The sequence below is a fragment of the Balaenoptera physalus genome (genome assembly GCF_965194825.1).
Source record: "Balaenoptera physalus genome assembly, chromosome: 2".
NCBI lineage: Eukaryota > Metazoa > Chordata > Mammalia > Artiodactyla > Balaenopteridae > Balaenoptera > Balaenoptera physalus.
In genome coordinates this window covers 10,251,576-10,261,343 of record NC_138883.1, presented here as the reverse complement: position 1 = coordinate 10,261,343, position 9,768 = coordinate 10,251,576, and positions in this window count along the sequence as shown.

Sequence of the window (9,768 nt, the reverse complement as noted above, 5' to 3'; positions counted from 1 at the left end):
CCAACAGCCAGCAAGCTCCAGTGCTGGACGCCCTATGCCAAACAACTAGCAAGACAGGAACACAACCCCACCCATTAGCAGAGAGGCTGCCTAAAATCATAATAAGGTCTCAGACACCCCAAAACACACCACCGGATGTGGCCCTGCCCACCAGAAAGACAAGATCCAGCCCCACCCACCAGAACATAGGCATCAGTCCCCTCCACCAGGAAGCCTACACAAGCCACAGAGCCAACCTCACCCACTGTGGGCAGACACCAAAAACAATGGGAACTACGAACCTGCAGCCTGCAAAAAGGAGACCCCAAACACAGTAAGTTAAGCAAAATGAGAAGACAGAGAAATATGCAGCAGATGAAGGAGCAAGGCAAAAACCCACCAGACCTAACAAATGAAGAGGAAATAGGCAGTCTACCTGAAAAAGAATTCAGAGTAATGATAGTAAAGATGATCCAAAATCTCGGAAATAGAATGAGGAAAATACAAGAAACGTTTAACAAGGACCTAGAAGAACTAAAGAGCAAACAATGATGAACAACACAATAAATGAAATTAAAAATTCTCTAGAAGGGATCAATAGCAGAATAACTGAGGCAGAAGAATGAATAAGTGACCTGGAAGATAAAATAGTGGAAATAACTACCACAGAGCAGAATAAAGAAAAAAGAATGAAAAGAATTGAGGACAGGCTCAGAGACCTCTGGGACAACATTAAACGCACCAACATTCGAATTATAGGGGTCCAAGAAGAAGAAGAGAAAAACAAAGGGTCTGAGAAAATATTTGAAGTGATTATAGTTGAAAACTTCCCGAACGTGGAAAAGGAAATAGCCAGTCAAGTCCAGGAAACGCAGAGAGTCCCATACAGGATAAATCTAAGGAGAAACAAGCCAAGACACATATTAATCAAACTATCACAAATTAAATACAAAGAAAACATATTAAAAGCGGCAAGGGAAAAGCAACAAATAACGTACAAGGGAATCCCCATAAGGTTAACAGCTGATCTTTCAGCAGAAGCTCTGCAAGCCAGAAGGGAGTGGCAGGACATATTTAAAGTGATGAAAGGGAAAAATTCTACAACCAAGATTACTCTACCCAGCAAGATCTCATTCGGATTTGACAGAGAAATTAAAACTTTTACAGACAAGCAAAAGTTAAGAGAATTCAGCACCACCAAACCATCTTTGCAACAAATGCTAAAGGAACTTCTCTAAGTGGGAAACACAAGAGAAGGAAAAGACCTACAAAAACAAACCCAAAACAATTAAGAAAATGGTAATAGGAGCATACATATTGATAATTACCTTAAATGTAAATGTATTAAATGCTCCAACCAAAAGTCATAGACTGGCTGAATAGATACAAAAACAAGACCTGTATATATTCTGTCTACAAGAGACCCACTTCAGACCTAGGGACACATACAGACTGAAAGTGAGGGGATGGAAAAAGATATTCCATGCAAATGGAAATCAAAAGAAAACTGTAGTAGCAATTCTCATATCAGACAAAATAGACTTTAAAATAAAGACTATTATAAGAGACAAAGAAGGACACTACATAATGATCAAGGGGTCAATCCAAGAAGAAGATATAACAATTGTAAATATTTATGCACCCAACATAGGAGCCCCTCAATACATAAGGAAAATGCTAACAGCCATAAAAAGGGAAATCGACAGTAACACAATCATAGTAGGGGACTTTAACGCCCCACTTTCACCAATGGACATATCATCCAAAACGAAAATAAATAAGGAAACACAAGTTGTTTTTTTTTTTGAGAAACTGATTGGAAATTGAATGCAAACTAAGACCACTTGACTGTTACTGAAATGAATAGCCCAGTTTGCTTTATTTTTTTTTTTTTAAAGAAATTTAGGTTCTTTTATTTATTTATTTATGACTGTGTTGAGTCTTCGTTTCTGTGCGAGGGCTTTCTCTAGTTGCGGCAAGTGGGGACCACTCTTCATCACAGTGCGCAGGCCTCTCACCATCGCGGCCTCTCTTGTTGCGGAGCACAGGCTCCAGACGCGCAGGCTCAGTAATTGTGGCTCACGGGCCCAGTTGCTCCGCGGCATGTGGGATCTTCCCAGACCAGGGCTCGAACCCGTGTCCCCTGCATTGGCAGGCAGATTCTCAACCACTGTGCCACCAGGGAAGCCCAGGAAACACAAGTTTTAAATGACATATTAGACAAGTGATTTCATGAGCCAGGTTTTAACCTAGAAACTGGACATCCAGCAGGGAATGAAACAGGTAAAGCTCCTACTGTCAAGGTGAGTCATCTCTCTAGTTCTGGAGCATTACCCTTAATGGAAGTTTGGGGTCAGTAATCCAGTGGTCTGCAAATGTTTTCTGTAAAAGGCCAGAGTGTAACTATTTTACATTTTGAGAGGCACATTTGGTCACCTCCTCCCTTCCCCTCCCTTTTCTCCTTCTCTTTTCCTTTTTTTTAGCAAACTTTTACAAATGGAAGTTAAATATAATTTTAAAATATTTTCATAATATTATATATAATATATTAAAATATAATTCTTAGCCTGTGAGATACACAGAAACAATCTGTGCGCATATTTGGCCAGGGACCTGGTCTTACTGAGAAGTGATCAGATACACATGGAATCCATAAACGTGAAGAAGCATGTCCCTCCTTTAGTTCAGGCTCACATCACAGCTTCCAGCCACAGATGGCCCATAGAGGTCTGGGGTTTGGGTGAATTTCTTTGCCTCCCTCCCACCTCACCATTCCATCCCACCCTCCTTGCAATTGCAGGGAAGCCCTTCCCCACTGGAACCTTGTCGTTTTTCTCTCCATCTCTCTCTTGCTTCTATGGCCTCTTGGTCCTGAAAAACCCTCTGCTTCTTTCATTTCCCCCAATCCCCTTCTCCTAGCTCCTGGGCAGGTTGTCAGATTGTCAATCATCCATTCAGTCCCACCAGGCTCCACGTGGGACTCCCCGGGCGGGACCAGGTGGGTGCTGCATGTTCCACAAGCAGAACATCTAGTAGATAGTCCCTGCCTGACTTTGCTACAACTGACTGCCTCTTTGTGTAGCTATGATTCTGATTATGTTGATTATTTTGATTATTAGGTCTTGGTCTGTGCTAACCTCCAGGGAAGTGGTTTAGGAAGAAGGAAAAATTCCAACATCTGATCTCATGACTTGCCCAAGGACCCGCAGCTGTTAAATGATAGAGCTGGTGGAGCTTGGAAAAAAACCAACCCAATGCCAAAATCAGACTCTGTCTACCCTTCCTGCTCTTTCTTAAAAAAAAAATAGGAAGACATTTCCATGCTTGAGCATATGAAAGAAAATTACAGTCTTGGGAGTATAATTCTTGCACAAGTGTTGGGGCCACTGCTTTTTTAAGGCATTGATTGTCTGTGGATCTGCACAGGAAGGCTGTGTCCTTTAGATGGGGTGGGGTCCTAGCTGAAAGCGTGCTCTGTCCCCATCAGTCACCACTGAGTGAGAGATACATTTTTTTTGTTAATGTTGAGTGAAATGATCATTTTTAAATGCTGATAACCTAGAGAGAAAAAAAAAAAGGTTGATAAGACGGGGAAGGAAGATATTAATCCATGGGTATTAATCAAGTTGGTATTGGGCATTGATGGGGCCTTGAGCTGTAGGGGACCTACAGGGGCAACCAGTGTGAGGTTTCCTGTCTCATGGGTGGACAAACACGTGGAGACCAGAGTCCAAGTGTCCTGGGAGATGCTGGGACATAGGGGATCTTAGGAAGAGCTTGGCCCACAGAGATCCCTGGAGGGAGGGCTGACTTTGACTTTTATTTTTAATTAATTTTTTAATTTATTTTTGGCTGCATCAGGTCTTCGTTGCTGCACGCGGGCTTCCTCTAGTTGCGGCGAGCGGGGGCTACTCTTCATTGTGGTGCGAGGGCTTCTCATTGCAGTGGCTTTTCTTGTTATGGAGCATGGGCTCTAGGTGCGTGGGCTTCAGTAGCTGTGGCACATGGGCTCAGTAGTTGTGGCACACAGGCTTAGTTGCTCCGTGGCATGTGGGATCTTCCTGGACCAGGGCTCAAACCCGTGTCCCCTGCATTGGCAGGCAGATTCTTAACCATTGCGCCACCAGGGAAGTCCCTGAATTTGACTTTCTGACTAGCCAGGCTGAGTCTGTCTGTCTCTGGGGCTGAGAAAGACCAAGGAGAACACAAAACTAAGATCTGTCCCAGGAACCTCCGAAAGGTGGTGCTCAACACAACCAGTGTAGGGAGAGATAGCGCTGCTCCTTCACCATCATACCTAACAAAACCTAGAGGCTGACAGGTGTGTTACTTCCTATGGCTGCTTATACAAATTACCACATACTTGGCAACTTAAAACACAGCCTCCAGGGCAGATTCCACTCCTTGCCTCTTCCAGATGCTGCTGGCTGACAACACCCTTTGGCTTATGGGTGCATCTCTCCAATCTCCTCCTCCGTAGTCATATTGATTTTTCTTCTTCTGTCTGTGTCAAAGCTCTCTCTACCAATCTCTTATAAGGACTCTTGCGATGGCACATAGGGTTCACAGGGATAATCCAGATCGACCTCCCCATTTCCCATCTCATGATCCTTCCATTAATCACATCTGCAATAATCCTACCCCCACCCCCAGCAACAGTTTTGTTGGCATAAAGGTAACATTCACAGGTTTCAAGTGTTCAGACATGGATATATTAGGGAGTCATTTTTCAGCTTACATCAATGGACAACAAAGAAAAAAATGAAAAAAAGAGCTCTCAAATGTTTCATGAACGGAGGAGCAGGGAGGATGAGAGAGAGAGACAGAGACAGAGAGAGACAGACAGAGAGAGGTGAGTAGGGTAAGTATTTTGGATGGTCTCATCTTATTAGTATGGGAAATAGCCACGGGAATTGGGGGAGGTTAATATTACACTAGGTGGGAAAAAGGTATGTTTTGATTGGAATAAAGAGTTGGTATCTAATTTCCAAGGATAGTTGAAACATACATCCAATTATGACCAGTGATAAAAGGAAGGTAAATATCAAAATGTATAAGTGTATTTGACCCTCCAAATGGAAAGATGGCAAAAAAAGAAAATAATAGAATTTTAGTCAAAGTCAGAAATATATGGAAAAGAAAAAGGAGTAAACAAGAAAGCAATACATCGTAAATCTAAATTATGATGAAGGAACACATGGGAGAAAAAATTTTCCAAAGAGAACCAAAATCATATTTGCCATCCCACAATGTGACCTTGGGACTCCCCAGGTGGGCTTTTATGACCACATCAACCAATATGGGAGAGGAGGACAAGTGACGTTCTGTGACTTCTGAGTCTACACAGTACGGCAAGGAAGGCCAAGCCACATGGAAAGGGTTCATGTAGTTGTCCTGACCACAGCTCCAGCTGAGGTCTTTGCTTACAGCCAGCATCAACCACCAGACATGTGAGGGAGGAAGCTTTAAATGGTTTCAGCCCAGCCATTGTCTGAGAGTAAACACAGGAGACACCCAGAGTGAAAATGACCTCATTGAGCTTAGTCAGAGTCGAACACCAGAACTGTGAGAATTAATAACAAGAAATGATTGTTGTTTTATAACACTACATTTCTATACTTAGCAAAAATATTCTTCAAAATTGAAGGCTAAATATAGATTTTTTTAGACAAACCAAAGATTAGACAACTCATTACAAAAAAATGGAAAAGAAAGTTCTTGGGATAGAAGGAAAATACACAGATAGAAAATGGTACCTAAACACAGGATTGAAGTGTAGCAAAAATAGAAAAAGTAGATGTTTTTCCTCATTTTGAAACTCTTTGGTGGATATTGACTGTTTATAGCAAAAAAAAAAAAACAAGTTGCAATGTATTGTGGAGTTTATAACATATGTAAATTAAAGATAAGACAACAATAGCACAAAGTACAAAAGGGAAAAAATCAAGAATATTGATGTAAGATTCTTGCATTTTACTTGAAGAGGTATAATGTTATTTGAAGGTATACACTGATAAGTTAAAGATTTATTGTAAATTTTTAATCTACTGAAAAAAATGTAAAACGAAGTATAGCTTATAAGCCAACAGCTGAGTAAAACAAAAACAAAAACTCCTCAAATAACCCAAAAATATGGCAAGAGAAAAAATTCAAAACACAGATGGATCAAATAGGAAACAAATAGAAAGTTAGTAGTCTACCCTAACCATATCAGTGATCACATTCTGTAACAAAAATTATAATAATTCATTCATTTATTCATCCATTTATTCACTAACTATTTATTGAGTACCTACTCTCTGTTAATCACTACAGTCTTATTGAGAATACAATGGTGTACAAAAGTGTCAGAGTCCCAGCTCTCAAGGAGCTTTGAGTGTAATAATGGACACAGATAAGTAGCTTGCAATTAAAATATATTGTGATATATTCTTTAATAACAGAGTGGGTCAGGCTGGACCTCTACCTCACACCATATATAAAAATTAACTCAAAATGGATCAAAAACCTAATTGTAACACCTAAACCCAAAATAACTCCTAGAAGAAAACAAAGGGCTAAATCTTCATGACCTTAGATTTGGCAATGGATTCATAGATCTGACACCAAAAGCATGAGCAGCAACAAAAAAAGGAGATAAATTGGACTTCATCAAAATTAGAACTTTTCATGTGTCAAAAGACACTATCAAGATTGCAAAAAGACAACCTGCAGAATGAAAGTAAATATTTCCAAGTCATGTATCTGATGAGGAAATTGTATCTAGCATATCTAAAGAATACATACTACTCAATAATAAAAAGACAAACAATCCAATGACAAACTAGACAAAGAACTTGAATAGACATTTTTCCAAAGAAGATACACATATGTCCAATAAGCACTGAACAAATGCTCACCATCATTCATCCTTAGGGAAATGCAAATCAAAACCCTAACCTGGCATCTACTAGGATGAAATAATAATAATAATGATGATGATGGAAAATAAATAACAAGTGCTGTCAAGCATATGGAGAAATTGGACCCCTCATATATAGCTGGTGAAAATGTAAAATGATGCAGCTGCTGTGGAAATTGGTTTGGCTGTTCCTCAAAGAGCTAAAGGTAGAGTTACCATATGACCCAGCAGTTCCATTCCTAGGTGTACACACAAGGAAAATGAAAACATACATTCACACACAGACCTGTGCATGAATGTTTACAATAACATATTCATAATACTCCCCAAAATTGAAGCAGGCAGATGTCCATCAAATGACCAATGGACAAACACAGTATGGTACATTCAGACAATGGAATATTATTCAGCCATAAAAAGGAATGAAGAACTGACACATACAACGTGGATGAACCTTGAAGACATCAGCTGAGTGAAAGAAGCTGGTCACCAAAGATCACATATTGTATGATTCCATTTATATAAAATGTCCAGATGTTAAATCCAGAGACACAAAGCATATTAGTAGTTGCCGGGTGCTGGGGAAAGGGGGTAACAGGGAGTGACAGCTTAATGGGTATAGGGTCGCCTTTGGGGGTGATTAAAATAGTTAGAAACTAAGAAGAAGTGATGGTTGCATAGCATGGTGAATGTACTAATTGCCACTGAATTTTACACTTTAAAATGGTTAATTTTATGTTATGTAAATTTCACCTCAATGGATAGCGAGAGAGACTTAGAGATACAGTAACTAAATGCCATGTGTAGACATTGTTTGGATCCTAATTCAAAATAACCAACTGTTGGGGCTTCCCTGGTGGCGCAGTGGTTGGGAATCTGCCTGCCAATGCAGGGGACACAGGTTCGAGCCCTGGTCTGGGAGGATCCCACATGCCGCAGAGCAACTAGGCCCGTGAGCCACAATTACCGAGCCTGCGTGTCTGGAGCCTGTGCTCCGCAACAAGAGAGGCCGCGATAGTGAGCGGCCCGCGCACCGCGATGAAGAGTGGCCCCCGCTTGCCGCAACTAGAGAAAGCCCTCGCACAGAAACGAAGACCCAACACAGCCATAAATAAATAAACCCAAAGTTTAAAAAAAAATAAAAATAAAAATAACCAACTGTAAAAAAAGTTTGGGAACCAGTTAGGGAAGCAATGACTTGATATTTGATGTTATTAAAGAATTATTTTTTACAGTGCGATATGCTACTGTGGGTATAAATTCTTTTAAATTCTTATAGTTAAAATAAAAGTCTGTGTAGGATTTGCTTCAAAACAACCCAAGGGGGAAACGGTTTGGGAGGTAGGGGGAAATGATGTTGGCCCCATGTTGATAATGACTGAAGTAGATTATATGTATGTGGGGTTCACTATGCCATCCTATCCATTTTGTATAGCTTTGAATTCTTCCATAATAATAAGATGAAACAAAAAAGAAAAATCCTTGAGGGCAGGACTGTGCTTTATTCCCCAGTACTTAATTCATCCTTGGCATGAAGTGGGCACTCCAGAGTGAATGAATGAATGAACGAATGAAACCATGCATCTCATCATAGCCCCTGTTGTACCCTCTCATTAATGAACATTAAGAGAAAGAACTGAAGATCCTGAGAAGTCATGGAAAAGTGAGAGTGTGTGTGTTTATGTCCAGGCAGTGGATGTGCAGATTAAAGCTAAAGTCATGAAAAACAAAGCTGGGAGAAAATGAAGTCTGGCTCACACTCATTAACCCATGAAATCTCTGTTTCTGCACTCAGACTGGAGGCCACATTTGTGCCATCTCTGCCACCAAGCCAGCTCAGGAAGGACAAGGCTTTTGAGTTACAAAAGTTTTGTAAACACTCTTTCTGTTGAGTACATATTAACTTTTCCATTTAAAGTAGAAAGTTCTATTGATTTGTATTTACCGTTAAAAAACCACTCCAGCAAAAATGAATAAGCCATCATGACATTTGAAAGAGTCATTAGCCAAGCACCTAGGAGGCAAGATCAATGACCTGAGCTGCGCTCCTGTGACGGGCACAGCGTCTGCAGCAGGATGTGTCCCAGAGGAGAGAATGACACCAGGAGAGGCTGGAGCATTGCTCCAATGAGGTCAGTGCGTCCCTGGTTTAAAGAATGTCCATCTGCATCATTAGGTTTCAGTTTTATGGCAACCTTGAGTGGTCAGGAGGGCAAAGGAGGAAACTGAGACTCAGGAGAGTCAGGCTGCAAACACCCGAGACCCAGGCCAGGACCCCAGCCCAGGACGCCAGCCCCAGTCTCAGGGAGCTTCCCATGCTCACAGCTCTTTCTCCTCTGCACAGGGATTCCCACACAACCTGCACTGAGAGGTCAGTTGTTTTCCTCACTGTGTGTGATGGGCCAAGGGAGTTTCAGAACAGTCTGTGTCATCCCAGGAGGCCAGCCTGTCACAATCCTCCCAGCAGAGATGAGTTTCCGTGCAAAGGGCCCTGCAGACTTGCTGAGTGTCCCCAGCTCCTCTAAGGTTCAGACGAAGATTTCAATTTCAGGTGATTGTGGGGCTGTGAGTGGGGCTGGGGTCTTGGCCCCCAACCAGCTTGGTGAGCAGGCCACAGGTCACCTCCTCACAAGACACACGCATGCACCCCTCAAGCTCCAAGAGCTGTACATGTGGGCAACAGGCTGTGTGGTGCCAGCTCACTCTGCCTCCGTGACTTTGACCATACTCTTCTCTGGGCTGAAATCTTTTTCTTGGCTCTCTGCTGATCCATCTTCCAGTCTCAGCTCAGGAGCCACCTCCTCCAGGAAGCCTTCCAGGAACTCTCTAGAAATAAAGGCCTGCTGGATTCCTCCTACGGAGTCAATTGATGATTCCAGAGTTTTCCT